The sequence below is a fragment of the Rhinatrema bivittatum genome, chromosome 5 (assembly GCF_901001135.1).
Source record: "Rhinatrema bivittatum chromosome 5, aRhiBiv1.1, whole genome shotgun sequence".
Classification (NCBI taxonomy): domain Eukaryota; kingdom Metazoa; phylum Chordata; class Amphibia; order Gymnophiona; family Rhinatrematidae; genus Rhinatrema; species Rhinatrema bivittatum.
This window is the reverse complement of record NC_042619.1, coordinates 134,716,208-134,739,007: the sequence shown is the minus strand read 5'-3', so window position 1 is coordinate 134,739,007 and position 22,800 is coordinate 134,716,208. Positions and strand designations below refer to the sequence as shown.

Genomic DNA, 22,800 nt, shown 5'->3' with positions numbered 1-22,800 from the left:
ACAGAAGCAAAGAATTAATTTAGTCTTTCTGTAATGGCCTTATCTTTCCTAAGAGTCCTTTTAACCCCTCTGTCATCTAACAGTCCAACCGACTCCCTCACGGGTTTTTTGGGTTTTTTTTCCTTTGGATATATTTTTTAAAGTTTTTATTATGAGTTTTTGTTTCTATGGCTAACTTCATTTCAAATTCTCTCTTAGCGTGCCTTATCAATGTTGACACTTAACTTGACAAAGCTTATGCTTTCCTATTTTCTTCAGATGGATCCTTCTTCCAATTTTTGAAGGCTTTTTTTGGGGGGCTAAAATAGCCTCTTTTACCTCACCTTTTAATCATGCCAGTAATTGTTTTGCCTTCCTGCCACCTTTCTTAATGTGTGGAATACAATGTAAGCTCACAGACCTTGCAGGTGTTCCAATCCCTCTTCACACAGGGCTTTCTATTACCACTGAAATTCCTACAAGGATGGGGCCAATGTAGGGCATGTGAGTGCATGTAGGCCCCATGTTTCCTTCCACTACTAAGGCTTCTGCTTCTGGTGCATGAGGAACACTGCCATTTGAGGCACTAATGACCCCAGTGGAAGGTTTTGTGACCCTATTTGGGCTCCCAACCCACAGTTTGGGAAGCCCTGGACTAGATGCATCTCACAAACCTCTCCTTTAGTCATAAGAGAGTAAAAGTCTTCTGTGACTACTATGGGAATCTCTGGAAGCCCCTGGTTTGCTTCTCAGTCTGTGGGGGAGGTGGGGGGGCAGGAAATAAACATGAAATAAAATTTTGAAATAAATCTTTAGAGCTGTGAAAAAAAACATTGTGGCCAGGCCACTAGCATTATTTATTTATTTATTTATTTTGTATACCGACATTCGATCGAGATATCACATCGGTTTCCAGGTAACAGGTTGAATAGGGCGAGATCTGCCCTATTTTACATTTAACAAGATAACAATTGATTAAACTATTGAAGTAAAAAACATTGTAACATATGAATACAAATGAATGGGAGTATAATTTGTAGCATATATTCTATACATGTTTGTATAGAACATGTATAGAATATACATATGTATATGTATATTCTATACATGTTCATAGAAATATATATGTATAGAAACATGTATTCTATATATGTTTGCATGAAAGACCTACATTACATGTAGGTCTTTCATGCAATGGGCATAAGGCAATGATGAAATTAAAAAAAAACTTGTAATCACCAAAAACATAGCAAAGGCTGCTAAAGAGGTAAAAAGCAGAAAATCATGACTGATAAAAATGCTCCAGACAGTACAAGAACAAAAAAAGAACTGAAGAATTGATTACAGTAATGGTCTAGATCTAGAAGGATATCTTCCGATGATGGAAAATAATTAAAGCTGAGGTGCTGCAAGCCTAGCAATGTATTAATAACCAGAATCACCAATCATTCCTAGAAAGGTTTCGTAAAAAGTTCTGGAAGGATCCTCTGTATGGCTCCACTGAACCTACTTGTCAAAGAAATGTAAATTTTAAATTATTCTGTGCTGTTTTCATATTAAAAGTCTTCCAAGTTTTCTGATATATTCATAATTACACAGCACAAGCTGTCTTAAAGGACCACTTCATGTTGAAGCTCTGCTTTTGAAAAACAATGAATTGACAACTTTTTATAATATACTGCAGGGCAGCTAGCTGCTTTTGATGCAGTCTCAAACAGCACATTAGCGTGCATAGCATTAGAATAAGTAATATTTAACGCAACACTTCCTATTACTGCTGCTCAGGAAATACCTAGGTAAGAAAAAAGTAGAATAAAAACTCTGATCCAGAAAATAGAGTTAAAGTGCCAATTCTCAGTCACATCACTGCCATTTAAGAAGGTAATGGTACACCATTATTAAAGCCACTGCACTCAAGCTTTGCAGTTAACATTTACAAATTGCCAACTGACATATAGGATTCCCTATCATTTCCCCAAAGCAGAGAGCACAAAATGTGATCACAAGTTTCCAGGCAAAAAAATAAACACACTGCAGTCTTCTCCTTCAACCACATTTCAAAAGGTATTTAGCCAAAATCTCTAGACTCATTTTCATGCTTCAGAAGCAGCAGCTCTTGTTCCTTGGTTGAAGAGTTATATAGAACACCTGTGCTTGTTTACACACAGTCCCTGAACAAACACTACTGCACTTCAGTGGCAAATCATCTGGACATTTCAGCTTTAGTCTGCAAACTCATCTTGCCATGATTTTCAACTCATCTTTCAGATCCAATCTGAAGGACACACTAAAACCAATTTTACTTTCAATGGCACTAGAAGTGCCAATCTTCTAGTATAGTATCTGGAAAAGGTTTCCCATAACCCAGCTTAAGTTAATTTGTTTATGCATTATGTACAGAAATATACTTTTCTACATTTTATAATTGCATGAACACTTACTCAGTATGATGCAGAACCTCAAAGTAGGGCTCTTACTCTTATTGGCAAACTGCACCTCACTGCACACACCTCCTTTTATAATAGATATATATTTAATTTGGACATTCAAAAATCAGACTGTAAGATATAGTTGATTATACTAAAGCAAATAATACCTTTGTTCTGAAGAGCAACTATAGAGAGAGGAGGTCCTGTGCTTTTAATAAAGAGTTGGACACTGAACTCTTGCTCCATTTTGACAATTGTAATCTAACAAAAAACTTTGCTGAACTGTTCAGCAACTGGAACTGGTAAAGCTTACCAGTACATGGGACAACACAGTAAGAACATAATTTCATTCTAAACAGAAATACCACCATTTTTCAGCAGCTCAGAAGTGACCAGGACACCAACCCTACATCTGCTTTTCGAGGCAGTCCTAAAATCAAACATCTCCCTCCGTTTGGGGGTAATAATAACGCTATTATGTGTTTTAACATTATTGTTGGTAACGGCCACAACGTTCAAACCACAGATCTGCAACAAAGTGAGCAGCTGTCTTAAAACACAGGCCTCAGCTGCATGGCCTTCCTAAGCTCAAAAATAAACCCTGTCGACATCAGTCCGATTTTCACCGGGGGGCTTAATGACAGCAGTGAAACTTTTTCAGCAAGAGGAATCACCCCTGAGATTCACAGTAGCTTACTCTCTTGAAGAAAAGCAGCACAGGATGTCAGAACTGCTTACAAATAAATTTGACAAACTGATTTTAGATTACAAAATATATTACTGGATTTTTTTTTGAGCTGGCTTATTTTTTTGAGGAAACTTCAAAGTTAATTTCAGAGAAACAAGAAAAGATTAACCTAGCACCAAACAAACTGACATTCTCTGTTTTCTCCTTGCAGTTACATGCAGTGAAGCATGTGACGAAGGCGCTACCTTCACAAGAGACAGAGGGCATAATCAAGCAGAATCCTCGACAGGTACAGTGCAGTACTTGGAAAAAAAAAAAGACCACAAACAAACCACTAGCACAGAAAAATGCTTTACCTTAATTCCTTGTTTTTCACTCAGTCTGTGCATAGTGCCCAATGACAGCTTGTGAAAGGAAGCTAGCAGTTTTCTTGCAGTTAAGATGGCTCCTGTAGATTGGGGAAGTGGTAGTGTCTGTGCTTCAGTTTATGAGTCATACGTGAAACCAAGTGTTTCTAAGGGAGGCACGCCCATGTTGCTGTGGGCCCAATTACTCTGCTAGGTCAACATGCAAATCTGCAGGTAAGAGAAAAAAAAAAAAAGCAAGCATCTACACACACACACACACAGCAGCAGGCAGGACAGGAAGAGAGCACCGCCTGTGCCAAAACACCCAGCCGTACCTTAAGCCACCAAGAGCAAAGGCCAAACAGCCTCTACAGCAAAAGTAAATACAGCACAACCACCAGAAAAGAGAGGGAACGCTGATCCTTAAATCCAGTGTAACAAAAAGACTATAGTGCACCTCTTTCTGATACAAGTTACACAAATAGAAATGATCATTTGTAAAAGGTAATGTGTTAATCCAGTCAAATGCAAAAAAATAAAAGGTCAGCTAACACGCTGTAGGTGATAGCTTTGTAATACAGTAGCATAATACAGCTATGAGTTAAACTCCTATCAACAGGTCCTTGCAAAATGAGGTAAGGATATTCTTCAACATGCAGCTGAGCTGACTACTGAAAGAAAGGCAAATATCAAAATATTTGCATTTTTTTTTCAAAGAACAAAAAAATAGAGAAATCCCTAGCAAATCCTCCCAAATATACTAACCTGATACCCACCTGTGCATACATGTGTTCTCAAAAGAGCCGATGTGATAAACTGTACATTTAAGCTGTGTGCTAAAATTCACTGCACAGTTTAATAAATATGCAAAAAGAAAAATTTAACTCCTGATGCAGTAAGCTAATAGTATACTAATGCATTAGTTAAAAAAAGTGTGCTAACCCATAAACGTATGCAGAAGACATGCTTACCAAACATAAAACACATTCTCTGCAGTGTCCTGTGTGCATAAAGCAAGATTTATGCACAAAAATTATACATTAAGCCTACATGCATCAGGGTGTAATAGTCAATGCCTTCATTAACATGAGATTTAAACAGAGGAGTGCTAATATGCGCACACAATTTTACCCAGGCTTATGCACATATTTCTTGCACACAAAATGCCTCGGATGCATCAAAAGCAAAGTCTGCACATAACAAATGTGTGCACATTTGTGGGTAAAACTGCGAGTATAGCTCAGCACAGCTTATTACGCTGGCTCTTCAGAGTGGGCAGAAGCATGTGCAGCTGGGATCATCAGGTTTTTGTTCAAACTCATCACATAAAAATAATGTCACCAGTTTCTTTAAACAAAAAAAATTATTCAGAGGTACTTTTTTTTTATATCTGTGTTTATAGATTGTTGTGTACCAGGGTGCTTTATAACAAATTACAGTACATACAGAAACAAGTCCCAACCCCAGAAAGTTTAAATAGGTACCTAGGCAAAGAGAGTCAAAAATGATTTGCCCAAAATTACAGTGAGTGTCAGTGATAGACGTAGGATTTAAAACTCGGATCTCCTGCTTTCCAGCCCCCTATTCTAACCGTTAGGCCATGCCACTACGAAATGATGTTAAACCCAGATTATTAATGTAACACCCTCAATCTAGTAAAGGTCTGTGGCTTGTTAAATAATTAAAAAGATATGGACATATGATTTAACAGATTACCCACAATAAAATAACAGCAACTTAATTTTGTGTCACATATGCACACAATTTCCAAAAAAAAAAAAAACCATCCTGTTTCACAAGTGCATTTCTGTCTAGCCAACAATTCTCTGTGTCCTTTTTGAAGATTCTACAGAAATATAGAATATAAAGACCCTAACCTAAATTTCAAACAGTCCACCACTCAGCGGCAATAAGACAGAAAAATCTGCATTTTTCAGAAAAAGCAGAGTTGCTTACCTGTAACAAGTGTTCTCCCAGGACAGCAGGATGTTAGTCCTCACATATGGGTGATATCATCAGATGGAGCCCTGTCACGGAACACTTTTGTCAAAGTTTCTGGAACTTGACTGGCACACTGAGCATGCCCAGCATGCCACCAATCCTGTAGCCACCAGGGTCCTCCCCCCCTTCAGTCTCGTTTGTAGCAAAAGTACAAGCGAAAAATAAAATAATAAAACGTAAGCGAACCCAACTCCGCGGGGTGTCGGGCGGGTTTCGTGAGGACTAACATCCTGCTGTCCTGGAAGAACACCTGTTACAGGTAAGCAACTCTGCTTTCTCCCAGGACAAGCAAGATGGTAGTCCTCACATATGGGTGAATAGCAAGCTACAGGCTGAGTCATACATATGAGGCCAAGCAGCATACAACATGTGCAACAGGCACAACAACTGGGGTGCTGTTGGCAAGGATGAAGCAGCCTGAAATTCACAGCAGGTCGAGGTAGGACGATTTGGGTTCCTACACTGGGAACAAATTTCTTAGGACAGGCTGGCTAAAGACAGAATCCTGTCATCCAGCCTTGTCCAGGCAGTAGTGAGCTGTGAAGGTGTGGAGAGAGCTCCATGTTGCAGCCCTGCAGATGTCAGCAATTGGTACTGAACAGTATTGTGCTACTGACGTTGCCATTGCTCTGACTGAGTGTGCCTTCACTCGTCCCTGTAGTGGAAGGCCTGCTTGCTGGTAATAGGATGCAATGCAGTCTGCCAATCAGTTTGGCAGTGTTTGCTTGCCCACCGCATTCCCAAGTTTGTTTTTATCAAAAGATACAAAGAGTTGGGTGGACTTCCTGTGGGCTGTAGTGCGGTCTAAGTAAAACGCAAGAGCACGCTTACAGTCCAAGGTGTGCAGAGCTCGCTCACCGGGTGAGCGTGAGGCCTTGGAAAGAAAGTGGGCAAGACTATGGACTGATTTAAATGGAAATCAGTTACCACCTTAGGAAGAAATTTAGGGTGAGTGCAAACAACCACCCAGTCATGGAGGAACCATGTGTAGGGTGAGTAGGTCACAAGGGCCTGTAACTCACTTACCCTACGAGCAGACATGATGGCTACTAGGAAAAGAACTTTCCATGTAAGGTATCAGAGTTTGCAGGAGTGCAAGGGCTCAAAAGGTGTGTGCATGAGCTGTGCAAGGACAAATTGAGATCCCATGCCTCTACCGGTGGCCGTAGAGGAGGCTTAAGCTTTAATAAGCCTCTCATAAAGCGACTCACCAGGGGTTGAGCCGTTATCGGGGCATCCCCTATTCCCTGATGGTAAGCAGAAATGTCACGAAGGTGCACTCGGATAGATGATGTCTGGAGACCAGATTCCGAGAGGTGCCAGAGATAGTTTAACAGACTCGATGTGGGGCAAGAAAAGGGATCCAAGCCCTTCTGTGTGCACCACAAGGTAAATCTCTTCCATTTAGAGCGGTAGGATTTCTGCGTGGAAGGCTTCCGTGAAGCTACTAGGACTTGAGACACGTCACTTGAAAGGTTGAGTGGTTGTAGTATCAACCTTTCAACATCCAGGCCATCAGAGAGGGCCTGGAGGTTCAGGTGGCGTAACTTGCCGTGATTCTGTGTTATGAGATTGGGCGACATGCCCAGGCGAATGGGGTCCTGGACAGAAATGTCGAGAAGTATGGGAAACCAGATTTGGCACAGCCAATACAGGCCAATGAGAATCATTAAGCCCCGGTCCTGTTGTAGCTTCACGAGAGTCTTGCTTATGAGCGGAATCAGAAGATAAGCACCAGGCCTTTGGTTCCAGGGACAGGCGAAGGCATCCCTGGCTGGTGCTTGCAGGTCCCTGTGCAGAGAGCAGAAGTGTTCCACTTTGTGATTCTGACTGGATTCAAAGAGGTAGATGGTTGGATGGCCCCACCGGTGGAAGATTCTGCTCACAACAGAGGGATCCAGAGACCATTCGTGGGGCTGGAAACGTCGGCTGAGGTGGTCTGCCAGTGCATTCTGAGTGCCCGCTAGATAAGTGGCTCGCAGAAGAATGCAACAGGGCCCAGGTCGAAATCTGCACCACCTCCTGGCAGAGCAGATAAGAGCCCGTGCCCCCATTTATTCAGGTACCACATTGCAGCTTGGCTGTCTGTTTGAATCAGGACAACTTTGTTGGAGAGGCAGTCCTGAAATGCATAAAGGGTGTATCACATTGCTCGAAGCTCCAGAAAGTTGATTTGATGGGTCGCTTCGGCTGTTGTCCAAGTCCCTTGAGTTTGAAGGCCTTGGACTTGGGCTCCCCAACCTAAGTTGGAGGCATCCATAGTTAAGGTCACCTGAGGAGCCGGTTGCTGGAAAGGAAGACCCACTTGTAAGTTGGCTTTGTGTGTCCACCATGCAAGGGACAGATGAAGCTGGCTAGTTATGTGTACCAGAGACGACAGCGGTTGAGTAGCTTGTCGCCACTGGAATTTTACAGTCCATTGGGTCACTCTCATGGCAAGGTGTGCCATAGGGGTGACATGGACTGTTGATGCCATGTAGCCAAGCAACCTGAGTAGCTGGCCAGCGGAGGCTCTTTTCCCGCGGCGGATAAAGCTGGCAAGGTTAGACAGCGTAATCACATGGTCGAGGGTAAGAATGCTCTGGACAGTGTCTTGTCTAGGTCTGCTCCTATAAAGGAGAGAAGATGAAACTGTGTCAACTGGGATTTGGGATAATTGATTAGAAATCCCAATGAGTTTAGAAGCCTTATGGTGAGACCGAGAGAGTCGAGGGCTCCTTGCTTTGACTGGCTTTTTTATGAGCCAGTCGTCCAGGTATGGAAAAATGTATACGCCTCTGCTGTGTAACTGCACAGCCACGACTGCCAGGCACTTTGTAAAGACTCAAGGCGCCGAGGCTAAGCCAAATGGTAGTACCTTGTATTGATAGTGACCGTGACCCACCATGAATCGCAGATATTTGCGATGAGGTGGGGAGATTGCAATATGACCGTATGCATCTTGAAGGTCCAGAGAGCAAAGGAAGCATGATGCCCAGGGATACCATTTTGAACCGTTCCTTGTGAAGAAATGTATTCAAGGCATGGAGATCCAGAATAGGCCAGAGGCCGCCGGTCTTTTTTGGAATTAGGAAATATCTGGCGTAGAACCCTTTTCCCTGCTGATTCGGTGGAACCAGTTCCACGGCTCTGATTGACAGAAGGGTTGAGAGCTCTGACTCGAGTTTCCCTGTGTGGTCATCCCAATTCCAGGATGGATTGGGTGGGAAGTCCAGGGGTAATTTTGAAAAATTTAGACGGAAACCATGGGTTACGATGGACAATACCCACTGGCCTGTGGTAATTGGATGCCAATTTGTTGCAAAGTGGCACAGGCAGCCTCCCCACTGGAATATGGTTGCTGCTCTCTGGGAAAGAGTCAAAATCCAGATGCAGGGCCAGCTTGTGGAGCTGGTTGTGTTCTAGATATTCTCGCTTGGCACGCATATCCCCTCTGAGGTGCCCGAGCCGGTCATGCACGGAATGCAGGAGGGTAATATCTGTGTGACCTTAGAATTGTTTCTTGGGTTCTCTATGCGTGACTCTGTGGGCTACGGAGGGAACATCTGGGGAGATAGTTGACAATTAACGCAGGGTCTCATGATGGTCTTTTTTTTTTTTTTTATATCTTTTTATTAAACTTAAGTGTAAAGATTTCCACAATGAACATTTTGTACAATGATCTGGTACCTCTTAACAAGTCATTTCCATAAAAAGCTCAGTCTGACAAATCATTGAATGGAACTGTAGAGAAAACATCATCAACTTTTAACAGATATATTAATAAGTGTATTAGCCATATATGAATATCTCCCCCTCAAGTATTGATTGAGTTTTTCTTTTTCATTTTTATGTTTACTCTTCATCATCCACCCTCCACCCTCCCATTCCCTTTCCTTCCTATGTCCAACATGGATTGGGATGTGCTGAGGTATACAGTATAAAGTAAGTTATTAAGTGATTAAGTGATTTTCTCATTAATCACATATAAGAGTACCTATAAAAGTACCTATGCAATTATGAATGCCAGAGACTGTTAACTGGAGTATTTTGTAACTAGATAGCTCAATATTTGTAATTGGAGACCCCATGAAGATATAGGTACCAGTGTTTCTGAGTTAAACACGATTTAAACAGGACTATGAATTTCTGGAGGATAGTCTACTATCACAGAATTCTGCTTCACCGATGGTCTTTTAATTGGGCAACTGTGTCCTGGATCTTATCCCCAAACAGGTTGTCTCTGGTATAGGGTAGATCTGCCAGTTTGTCCTGTACTTCCGGGCGTGGGTCTGAGGTCTTAAGCCAGGCCCAGCGTCTAGCACTGATGCCCGCTGCCGAGACTCTGGATGCTGTTTCAAAATAATCGTAGGCAGCTCTGACTTCATGTTTGCCTGCTCCATTCCTTTTTGTAGGATGGAGGATAAAGTTTCCTGTTGATGTTGAGGCAATATCTCCGCAAATTCCTGGACTTGTTTCCAGAGATTTCTGGTATATTGGGTTATGTACAATTGATATGCTGCAATTTGCAATATCAACATGGACCCTTGGAAAACTCTTCGTCTCAACGCATCCAATGCCTTCTGTTCCTTACTGGGAGGAGCAGAGGAATGTGGGTGCAATCGTTTAGCCTTTTTCTGAACTGATTCCACAACTACAGAGTGGTGGGGCAGCTGACTTTTTTGGAAACATGGGGCTTGTTGAACCAGGTAGGTAGCATCTGTCTTTCTATTGACTGGGGGTACTGTACCTGGATGTTCCCACAGGCGGTGCATGAGGTCCAAAAGAACGTCATGCACCGGTACTGCCATTATTTCTTTTGGAGCATCTACAAATTGTAAGACCTCCAACATCTTATGGCGAGCATCTTCCTTCGTAACTAGTGAAAATGGTATAGTCTCAGACATCTCTTTGACAAAACTGACAAAGGAGAAGTCTTCTGGAGGAGATTTTCGCCTTTCCTCTGGCAGTGAATGCTCTGAGAGCAAGTCCTTGGACATCCATGATGAATCATCTGAGGATGCATCGTCCCATGGATTATAGGGACTTTCCCCTTCTCCCGGCGGAGCTCCTGATGGAGGAAGCATGCCAAAGCTGAGAGGGCGGGAAGGCATCGATGTATGTGGCACTGGCATCGATGGAATCTGTGCTGGCATCGAGGGCATTTGGGCAGATGAGGTGCACTTGAGTACCTGTAGTCCCGATGCCCTGGCATGGGCTCCAGCATCGAATGTTCCCATGGAGGGACGTGGCCAGGAATCGATCCTTCCTCCTCCGAGGAACCCAGTACTGGAATCGGGACCTGTGGAGGCCTCGATGGACAACTCGATGCCAGCGTGTCCGGTGGCAGAGGAATCAATAAGACACCAATGAGCGTGTTGAGGTGCTTGAGGAGCAGTGCAATCATTGAGGGAGACGGTTCTGGGGCTGGTATGGGGGCTGGCACCGGCGGCAATTGAAAGCCTCGTAAGGCTTTCAGCACTGCTTCTTGGACCATGCGGTCCAATTCCTCCCAGGAAGCCAGCATGGGTGGCATGGCTATTGGGGTAGGAGGCAGGCTAGGAGTCACCGGAGCTTCCACGGAGGCCCATGGAGGCTCGGTGCCCGGCGCCGGTATCTGTGGGGAATGCCTAGGGGTCCTGGGTCCAGAGGAGGATGGGGCTCCTCTCTCCCTGGGCCCTCTTCGCAGGCAGCTCGATGGAAGTCGATGCCACTGTGGTATCGGTGTCGGCACCGGTCGGGAACACCCGTCTGTGCCGGTGTCGATATTTCCTTCGGTGCTCGATCCGATCTTTCCATGGCACCAAAGACGATGACACTGATGTCCTCGATTGAGTCGGTGACGGACGGTCACCCTGTCCATGATGCTCCTAGCGAATCATCTCAGAAGTCGATGGACCCTCCACGATTGGTGGCATTTGAACTGGCGTCAATGGAGCAGTGTGTTTTGAAGCAAACAAGTGCTCCATTTTGATCAGGCAAGCGCAACAGCCTTTGGGGGTCATTAGTAAGCAACTAGGGTATCGACGAACGTTGTGCGAGGGGCCTAAGCACAAAACACAAACTTCAAGCGGGTCAGTTATGGACATGGTCCTCGGACACTTGAGGCATTTTCTAAACCCGGTCACCATGTTAAAAATTGGCGGGCGCGCAGTCTGTGACCATCGGGCACCGAAGCAGTAAGCTGCCGGGAACAGACTGCAAGTACTGGAAAAAATACTTACCGAGCATCAGAGGGAATGGAGCGCAATGGGGGACCCCAGTGAGGGATTTTTAAGAAAATAAAATTCAAATATTTCCATGAGGAAAGTTGTGAGAAATTTCTTATAGAGCCCCTAAACCACGAGGCAACTGCTGGGCGGAAAAAAAAGAGACTGAAGGGGGACCCCCTGGTGGCTACAGGGTTGGGGGCATGCTGGGCATGCTCAGTGTGCCAGTCAAAGTTCTAGAAACTTTGACAAAAGTGTTCCATGTCAGGGCTCCATCTGATGATGTCACCCATATGTGAGGACTACCATCCTGCTTGTCCTGGGAGAATGTAGATCCTGCAGTATTAGGCCTCCTACTGCAATACAAGTAGGGCTTTAAATATAAATTAAATAAACTTAAATGTTTGTTAATAAACCTTTTGACTTGGTTGGTGCATGTTTTACCTCAAATTACATTTTTATTAAGATAAACTTGATTTAAAACTGGGGGATTTTTCCTATCCTTACCATCTCTTGAAAGATGTCATTCTTAAATGGCTCAATCAAGACAAATTATTTAAGAGAGAGATATTTATTGTGCTGTGTGACAACAGAAATCAGAGATCCAGACACCAGGATAACTTGCAGGTGAACAGTTAATGTTATTGGTTGCACCTTTGCATCCATTAAGAACACATTGCAGTACTGGGCTTTTTGTTTCCTTGCTATGACCATCTTTAAACATTTTAGTACAGCTTTGAAAACCATCACCACTATTGTAATTAGGGATGTAAAACTCACCATGTAAAAATGATAATATATCTGCCAATATGAGCAGGGACCTAGTCAAGTAATCCAATGGCTGACTTCCAGGTTCCCCTTTCCTGGCATGCTGCGCAGCTCCCCACAGTGAAATAGGCTGGGCTGCTACTGGCCACCCCAAGAAGTGTGCAGGCACACTGGGGTATGGATCGTCCCACTGCACCTACAGGCTGCATTTATCATTTAAATGGTTAACTGTTTAAATTTCAGTAGTTTAAACTGTTACAGTTAACTGTTTAAACAATATTTACATCCTTGATTGTAATGCAACAATGTAGTTGCATTACAATCTAGTTGCCTATGTAGTTGCATACTCTGGCAACTTTACAAATAGCTCATTCCGTGTCAACCTAATGAGCTAGCTATAGTTCTAGAAAGCTAGTCACAAATATATTAAGCTAGACCAGTAATAAGGTATTACCTATAAATTATGTGTTGACCTTCATTTCCTCTGTATCCCAGGGGATTAGCACGGCAACCCAGTACCTCATTCTAAACATTGTAATGGAATGCCAATGGAAATAGTTATAAGATCTATATCTTGATCAGCGGCAGTCCAAGCAGGCCTCTACACGCAGCAATGTTATGCCTTTTGTTGAGAAATGTGCATGCACTTCCTTCCTCAGAGATGGTGCTAAAACTGAGCAGAAAACTCTGTGCTTACCCAGAGTTTAATTTTTAATAAATGATAAACAACCCACGTTCTTTTGACAAAGTTAAACAATGTTGATTGCCAAGAGGCAAAATTATTTAAAGTCAGAAGTGGATATTAAACAAAAATGAACAGGAAAAAAAAAAGTAAGGTGCAAATAATAAAAACTGAACCAATATGCAGAGCTACAGAGGCAGGATCCTGAGTTGGGGGGAAAGCCTCGACAAAGTCCAGAGGAGATAGATTTTTGCAAGTAGGAGGATCCTATTACGATAAATGGATATGAAAAATCTTGGCCAAAGCTTCCTAATGCCAATGCTAATCAGATCCACCTCATTTTCACCTCAGTGGGAGAGTTGGTAGCACATCACTCAAAGGCCAATGCAGAAAGGTGTATTCAGGATAAGCGGCATTGGCTCATCAGGAATGCCTCCTCCCCACCTTCCCAAGTTAAAATGCAGGTTCGGCCTGGGCCAAACACACATTTTACCACAAAATATGCTTTTTTTTTTTTTAATTCCTGATGCATTAGCTTATTGCATCAGGAGTTAAACAAACAAATTAAGGTGGGCAATGAAAATATGTGCTGAAAACCAGGGCAATTTCTTAACACTCAGATTACTATATCAGCCTATCAGAGAGCAACTCTAGTCACTGGAACAACTGGTCTTGGGAGGATCAAAAACAGGGTAGCAAGCTAGCTGTTGTATTCTTTGATATTTATCTATTTATTCATTCATTCTCAGTCTTTCTATCCCTCCTCTGACAATCATGTTGGGCACTCCTAATCTCCTTATTTTTACAATGGACAGCTCAGGCTTTGCTAGAGTGATGGGACACCTTCAGTAGAAAGGCTTATTTTTACAATATAATATGTGTGTTCCTATAACCCAAACAGAATGTTCAATTGGATTCAAGTGATCTGATTGTTTGGAACACAATGCTTCATTCTCCCAGAAATGACCCATTCCACAGATTGTTTCCTATTTTTATTTAATTAAAAGATTTTTTCAGAAAGAAAAAAACAAACAAATCAAAAATAATGGAGTTTGTCCTATAAAATGCCCTAGTCCTGTCAGAACAGAGCATCCACTAGCAGTCACAGGTCTTCTATGGTATATATTAATTGCCAGCACATACTATATATATTTCCTACTCACAGCAAAATATACTTTGGCTGATGAAAAGAACACTAACCTGTAAATCATAACAAAGCACTGCCAGAGCTCTATTTTTTTTTTTAATAGCAAGTTAGGAAACATGTTTTTTTGGGGGGGGGGGGGGATGGGGGGTGGCAACTCAGTAGTTTCTCCTTTTTTTCCCCCCATCTCATTCGGAACCAGGTCTAGTGAGCTATAATTTGCAACAACCCATGGAGTTTTCCCTATTTCAGCAGACCCTACATCACTGCTCCTAGTCTAGTCATAACAGCACCAGTCCTGAGGCCAGAAGCCAAGCACCGGAGCTCCTTCCAGAAACTTATATCATGAGCTCTTAATCTGGCTACCGGGTGTCACACACTTATTGATGACCATGACTCCTTCCCCACCCCCACGGCTATGACTTTCTCTTTGTTTTTGCATTCTCCTAAATACTAATAAGGTATTTTAGAAGTGTCAACTTAATTGATGGTTTTCGGTTTGATGAAAAAATGGCATGTGGGGGAAGAAACCAGGTCTCTGTTTCCAGTTACCTGAAGTGGACCCCCATTTTTATCTCAATTGGGACTACTAGGAGAGGAGTAGCCTCCTAATGGTTAAAGCAGCAGGCTGTGAAAGAGGGAAGCCAAGGTTCAAATCCCACTAAAACTCTGTGACCTTGGGAAAGTCTTCACCCTTTTTTTTTTTTTTTTTTTTGACTCAGGAACAAATTTAGGGGATCATTTACTAAGCATTTTTCCCCATAGACACAAAATGGGCAAAAAGGTTTAATAAATCAGGTTCTTCAATTGTAAGCCTCTGGGATCAGGGAAATCCATACAGTACCTAAATGTAATCTGCTTTGAAGTGTGGCTGATCAGTCATGAAAGCTGAATAAAAATCAAAACAATTTTTATGTATTAAAAAAAAAAGTATCTTTAGTTTCCATATGCTTCAAGATAACCAATTTTTCTACAAGTCAAACACTGGTAAAAAGGAAAATGGCATACTGTTCTAAGGAATATGCTTAAAAAAAAAAAAAAGCCAAAAAGTTCTGTGGAGTAAAACACAGAATGCAGGGGAAGTGAACTTGTTGGAAACTGGAGATTAAAAGTTGGTAGAAAAGGTTGTAAGCTGAATGAGAATATTTACTGTCCTTTGTGCTATCTGTGATCTCAACCAAAACAAACATAGCAGGCAATCAGGTAATAATCTACAGAAATGAACTGGTGTGGTCCAGCTTCACCTGTCACCTCAAAGTAAACACAAACAACCAGCTGAAGATCTCAGTAAGAGACCTAAATACACTCGCCCTGCACAAAAAACTAGAATGTCAGACAGGCTACAGCCATCCCACAGCAGGTGCAGAACTCAAAATCATCTAAAAAGTGCTGTTCTGAAAAAAAAAAAAAAAGAGGACAGAAAAGTTCTGAGAGATTAACTGTTTGGATGCTGAAACAAGAGGTCGGCCCTCCCTGTGCTGACCAGTCAGGGTCAGGGGAGGTGGACCTGAGGCAGGAAGAGTGGCCACCTAGCACCGGAATCCCCCGAGCCGGACAGGAACAGAAAAAAAAAAAAAAAAACATGGTAAGCCCGCCCTCGCCGGAGCAGACGTCAGCCAGGCGCCCGGAGCCCTTTAAAGGGCTCGACGGCACTAGGTGTCGCGTGCCTAATGAGCGCGACAAAGGGGCCTGCGCACCGGAACAACATCCAGCAAGGCACCTTTCCTTCCAAACCATCAGCACAGTCTTGCACCCCCAGTCTCATTCACTCCATATATCTTCATCATACAAACACTCTGCATTCATTCATCCTTGCTCCTCACTCAGATCGACACTCTGCAGACTCACGCTACAGACAGACACTCAACGGACTCACTCGACAAACTGACAGATAACATCTACAAATGGACACCCACCCATCACTCACCTCCCTCACTCAGCAGACAGGCGCTCACCCCTCATCAGTCGGAAGCTCTATCATTATTCATTCATCCTCTATCTTTTAGCAGAAGGACGCCCCTCCTGCTATTCTGAGAGAGACTATCCAGTCTCTCTCAGAATAAGGACACCCAATCCTCCCATAGCCTCTTCCAGTCCACCAGGACACCCAGCTCCTCACACCTCCTGTTTCAACTCCACAGGATTCCCACCCTAACCCCAGACGCTCATCCAAAGCCCGACCAGCCTGAACACAAGTGGAACATGACACAAGGATACCCGATTCCCATCCTCCACCACAGCACCCTTATCAGGGAAAAATCTCACACATTACTCCGGACACACACCACTAGATCCCTTATCCCGATCATGGTCTCGCCTCTCACCCAACTACTGGGTCTTGCACTACTCTCAGTATCTCTTTTTAATGTTCAATCGATCACAAAAAAATCACACATTTTGAATGATTATCTCCTCGACGCAAACCCAGACATCTGCACCATAACAGAAACCTGGCTTAAACCAACAGATGCAGCCCTGACAAACCAACTACCTACTCATCAATACGACATCTTCTCTCTTCCCAGACAGAAAAAAAAAATCGCGGCGGCTTGCTCCTAGTGGCCAAAAAGGAACTTAGGCTTACCCTTCAACCAATTAAGTCAGCCTCTAAATTAGAACTAGGCCTGTTTAAAGCCGACCATCTGCAAATCCTCCTTATCTATGCCCCACCTGGTCTCCTAGACACAGATGCCTCCCCCATAATTGAAACCATAGCCAAACATATCAACCTAGATGCCCCCGCTTTGATATTAGGGGACTTCAACCTACATGTCGATTCAATCCCGCTCTCTACCAACTGCGAAGCATTCCTCACCTCTCTCAAGGCCATGGGCTTCACACAAATCATCAACAAGCCCACCCATAAAGCTGGGCATATTCTTGACCTCATCTTCATCAACTCCTGTTTTTCACCCTCTACCCCCCCCGGAATGCACACCAGTCCCCTGGTCTGACCACGCTGTGATTACCATCACCCTCACAAGCAAGGAAAACCCCAAAGCACAACCCACTCAATCTACAGTTCACTACAGGAGATCTTGCTCCTCAGAAGTCCTCAGCGAGCATCTAACAAAGGAACTCCACAAACTAGAAGTCTCTGACCCCCAACTCGGCACTCTGCTCATGGCTTAGTATCACAGAATCAATAGCGAACAAAGTATGCCCTCGGGCAGCCAAAAGAATCAAACAGACGCCTAATAGGAAACAACCATGGTTCTCTGATGAACTCAGAGAACTTAAATGAAACCTCAGACAAAGAAAAAACAAATGGCGCAAGACCCCGTGCCCGAGCACAATGAATGCATACAAATCAACCCTACACATATACAGAAACGCCACCCACAGAGTGAAAAAAAGATTTCTACGGTCACAGAATATATGACCTCGTCTTTGATCCTAAGGCTCTATTCTCCTATGTATCAGAGCTCACTAAAACCGCTATCCCATGCATCCCAGACGAACAGGCACAAGCAAAAGCAAACGAACTGGCAATTCTTTTCCACAACAAAATATCTAACTTATTAACACTCCTGCCTGTAAATTCTACCTCCACTCACATCACCAGCCCCCCCCCCCCTTCAAACTCCGGACCCTCACTGGATTCATTTGAGCTCACCTCTGCTCTGGAAATTGAATCCCTTATAAAGAAAATGAAACCCTCTTACCACCCACTCGACCAAATTCCAACCAAGCTTCTTCTATCGGTGCCAGACTCCATCTCCAAGTACCTAGCCGACATCATAAACTGCTCACTATCTCAAGGAATCTTCCCGGACTTCCTAAAAATTGCCACCCTCAAACCCCTTCTTAAGAAAGCAAATCTAGATCCTAGAGAACCCAACAACTTCCGCCCCATTTCCAACCTACCTTTTCTAGCAAAGATCATAGAAAAAATAGCCAACACCCAATTATCAGAATACCTGGAAGATCACAACATTCTCCACTCATCGCAATATGGATTTCGCAAAGCTCTAAGCACCGAATCCCTCCTCATCTCCCTCACAGATCATCTCATCATGGGTATGGACTCCGGTCAATCATTCCTTCTAATACTCCTCAACATCTCGGCAGCATTCGACATGGTGAATCACTCCACTCTCCTTAAATGACTTTTGGACATCGGGATAACAGGTACATCCTTCAAATAGTTCGACTCCTTTCTCACGAACAGAGGCTACAAAAAGTAAAGATCAACAATAAGGAATCTTCGCTCATCAACACCACAAGAGGTGTTCCACAGGGCTCCTCGCTGTCGCCTACACTATTCAACCTATACCTTCTTCCCCTGTGCCAACTGCTTATGAATCTTAAACTCAAACACTATCTCTACGCTGACGATGTCCAAATCCTGATCCCTATAACCGAATCCCTCACAAAAACACTGAAGTTCTGGGACAACTACCTCCAAGATATCAACGACCTCCTTACTACCTTAAACCTTGTTCTTAACACGTCTAAGACAGAAATGCTCCTTATATCTCTCAACCACAAAGATAACACACATTCAAGTCACACCAACACCCTGGTAAGCCAAGCAAGAGACCTCGGAGTTATACTTGATAACCAGCTAAATCTAAAAAAGTTCATCACCAACACAACCAAAGACTGCTTCCTTCAAACTTCAGGTACTAAAAAGACTCAAACCGCTACTGTACTTTCAAGACTTCAGATCGGTACTCCAGGCCATCATTTTCTCCAAATTAGATTACTGCAATTCCATTCTGCTAGGCCTTCCCGCCTCTTCCACCAAACCGCTTCAGATGCTACAAAATTCAGCCGCTAGAATTCTAACAAACTCCAACAGAAGAGACCACATCACACCCATCCTGAAAAACCTGCATTGGCTCCCAGTAAACTTTAGAATTCTACACAAGTGTCTCACCATCATCCATAAAGCTATTTACAAGAGAACACCCATCGATAAACACTACCCACTCACTCTGCACTTCTCTTCCAGACCCATCAGAGAAGCATACAAGGGCTCACTACACACACACACCCCCAGCCAAATCCACACATCTCTCATCCACCAAAGATCGAGCCTTCTCGAAGCATAATTGTATGACACCTCCACATTTAGAAATAAAATGTACATTTACCTGCTTTATCCATTTTGATATTATACTGCTGAAAAACAATACCATACTATTTTCTGAATCTATTTGAAAGCAATATCAGGAACAATGCTTTCTAAAATAGTTTAGTCAGCAGAAGAAACCATTGAAGCTTTTTTCATTATTTAAATGAAATAAATGATTTATGTAGTAAAAGATCAACTATTAAAAATTCCAGGCAGCACTCAAAAAAAAAAAAAAAAAAGTTCCATTAGTCTTGTGTGGAACTTACTTTCCAGAGGATGCACATGCATGACTGAAAATCTGGTGTTGATTGGATACCAAACGCAACAGTTATTAGGGTGGAGAGACATATAGACAGTGATGCTATAAACCATGCTACCAGTTATGATTTCTACATTTCACTTTCTTTCCTAATCAAAATTGTATTGCTCAGGAAATAACTGTCAACTTTATGAAAGCTCATCCTCAGCCATTGCCATTATGATAGCATATAATAAAATCAGAAGGTTTTGTCAGCACCACTGTGAGATCTCAAATACATAAAATGTACAAGGGGGCACAACTACTGTCTGCAGGCCACAAACAGCTCTGGTTCTAGGATATTCATGGAAAATTATAAGATATTTGCATATATTTGGCCAAAATAACCAGACTAAATTGCATATTTTGGTTAACTTGAAAACCAGATCTGTATGTGATCCTCAAGGACCTGAATTACTCGCCCTGGACCTCAGCATAAGGTTTAGCGACCAAGCTGATTCTCAAAAAAAAAAAAAAAAAAAAGAATTTTACAAATGAAATACATGGCCATAAAAATGTACATACATTGTATTCCAAAAACACAAATTTAATTCAAATACCATATATAATAAAGGTTATCTAGGAACCCCATCACAGCACAAACAGAGCCAGGAAAAAGGTGATTTCATATTTGAAGGATCTTAGGGTTGATGCTTTAAAGTTTTTGAAATAGATTTGGCACAATATAGGTTAGTTGCTTCTGTGACAAAAAAAACAAACCCCACACTACAAATTAGTACTACTAGAAATTGCTTTTAGGTCCTCCTATTTCATTTATATTAGCAATTTTAAGCCAGTTTGGGAATGCTACAACACACACTCATCAGAGCCCATTTGAGGTGCCACAGTAATAACCTGACCATGGATTGTGAGGAACTGCAGATGGATCTTGCAAGAATAAGAAACTTGGCAACTGAATTGCAAATGAAATTAATATGGAAAAGTGCAAAGTGATGCGCATAGGTAAAAAATAATCCCTACTACAGGTACATGATGCTGGTTTCTGTATTGAGAGTCACTACCCAGGAAAATGACCTTGGAAACCTTGTGGACAATACATTGAAATCCTCTGTTTAGTGTTTCGCAGCAGTCAAACAAGCAAATAGAATGATAGGAATGATCCAAAAAGGAATGGAGAATAATGGAGAAAATATCAGATTGCCTCTTTATGGAGCCATAGTGCGACCACACTTCAAATACTTTGTGCAGTTCTGGTTGCCTCTTCTCAAGAAAGGCATAATGGAACTAAAAAAGATGCAGAGGAGGGGAACAAAAATGATAAAGGAAATGGAACATTTCTCCTACGATGAGAGGTTACACAAGCTAGAGCTTTTGAGCTTGAAAAAGAGATAACTGAAAGGGAACATAAGAGAAGTTTATAAAATTATGAGGGGGGTTGAATGAGTAAATAAAGGATGGTTATTTATCCTTTCAAATAATACTGAAACAAGGGATCAATACAATGACACCAACAACCAGCAGATTCAAAACAGATCATAGAAAGTATTTTTTTCACTCAGTGCACAATCAAGCTGTGGAATCTGTTGCCAGAGGATGTGATCAAGGCAACTAGTTATTACTATATCTGGGAGCGAGTAACAGGAATTAGATCTACTTTATGGGGCCTGTGACCTGGATTGGTCCCTGCTGGAGACAAGATGCTGGGCTCGATGGATCTTGGTCTGACCCAACATCCCAATTCTTATGTTCTAATGTCCTCACATTGGGAAAGGACACTCACTGCACCTTGGATTTCAAAAGGTGCAAAACAGATGACCTTAAGGAGCCCCAAAAGAGAAAGGTACACTAGAAATAAGAACAGAAGCTGGGAAGAAAACACGAAGAAACAGGCATGTGGATGCAGAGTTAAACCTAGGTAACAGTGCTGTTTGTTCAGTCCATAACACCAAAAGCCTGTCTCAATAAAACCAATGCAAATGTAGGAAATCTCGTTTTCACTAAGAGGAGCACACTAACTCAGTGGTTCTCAACCTTTTTTCTGTCGGGACACACCTGACAGATGGTTCTCACATGCGTGACACACTGACCCATGCTCGTCATGGGGTTAGATGTAAAAGTACAGTTTGCATCCACGGGAACCCCCCTGACCCACAATAATGGATGTAAAGCAGAATTATGACATTCCCCATACAACTCACCCTACAAAAAAGATATTCTGGTTCTGGTGTCATCTCAGTAACAGCAACTCAAACTCCTTCTACTTCCAGGCTCAATAGCCCTACTTATGAAAAGACAGCAGTTTACCACCAATGCATGTCCTCTTGAGAAAACACAACAAATAAGACTGATAAAACTCTTACATGCTAGTAAAATATCTCATCTTGGTAACAGACACAGAACCGACCTAACATACTCCCAGGATCTGTAGTAATGCACATAAACTAATCCACACACAGTTACAGGAGCAACCCTATCTATGAAAAGGCAACACTACAAATATTAAATCAGGCCCTAAAAACCAATACACCTCTTATTAGGAAAACAGAACTAGCAAGCAGCTATAGATCCCCACACAGAAATAATTGTAAAACTATACTAATAAGCAGAATAAATGTTTCTAAACAGCTATGAACAGAATAACATCCAACAATTAAAAAACTCATAAAAACTATTAAAAATTCTCCAAACACCAATAAAATATTTCAAAAAAAAGCAGAAACATCACATAATATTAAATAATTAAAATGGCAGTCAATCAAGAAAAATAAACTTAAAAAGCCACCTTTACTTACCCCCTCCAGCAGCTCTCCTACTCCTCGTCCATGCAGGCCATAGCACACAGCAGAAGCAGCAGTAGAGGCTAAGCTCTATACTCATGGTACTCTTCCTTAATGCCCATGTCTCTCACACACACACACACACACACCATACCAGTCATGCCCCCATGACCAGTTTCTGTCTCACACACCAATCATCTCCCAAACAGTCTTTGACACACACACAGCAGTCACCTTCCTGAACAGTTTCTCTCATGCCATACACACATACAGGCTTCCCACTCCTGTGTTCTACTTACATATACGGGCTTCTCACTCTCATAATCACTTTCTCTGTCTCTCTCTCTCACACACACACACACTCACTCACCAGTCTCTCACTCCCATGCTTGTTCTCTCCACATGCACAGGCTTCTCATTCCCATAATCACTTTCTTTCTCACACACAAACACACACC

The 22,800-nt window shown here is 42.5% G+C and overlaps 1 protein-coding gene across 3 annotated transcripts in view; it reads right to left on the bottom strand.

Annotated features, from left to right (window-relative positions):
* ELF1 (E74 like ETS transcription factor 1) overlaps window positions 1-22,800 on the bottom strand; it is a 520,762-nt gene that overhangs the window by 414,655 nt on the left and 83,307 nt on the right. Inside the window, exon 1 of one of the 3 annotated variants that reach the window (XM_029602967.1) lies at window positions 3,453-3,605. The exons of 1 other annotated variant lie outside the window; for it this stretch is intronic. The gene's annotated coding sequence lies outside the window, so the exon portion shown is untranslated. Of the gene's footprint in view, window positions 1-3,452; window positions 3,606-22,800 lie in introns of those variants that run through there. One more of the 3 variants, XM_029602973.1, reaches the window with a different exon arrangement.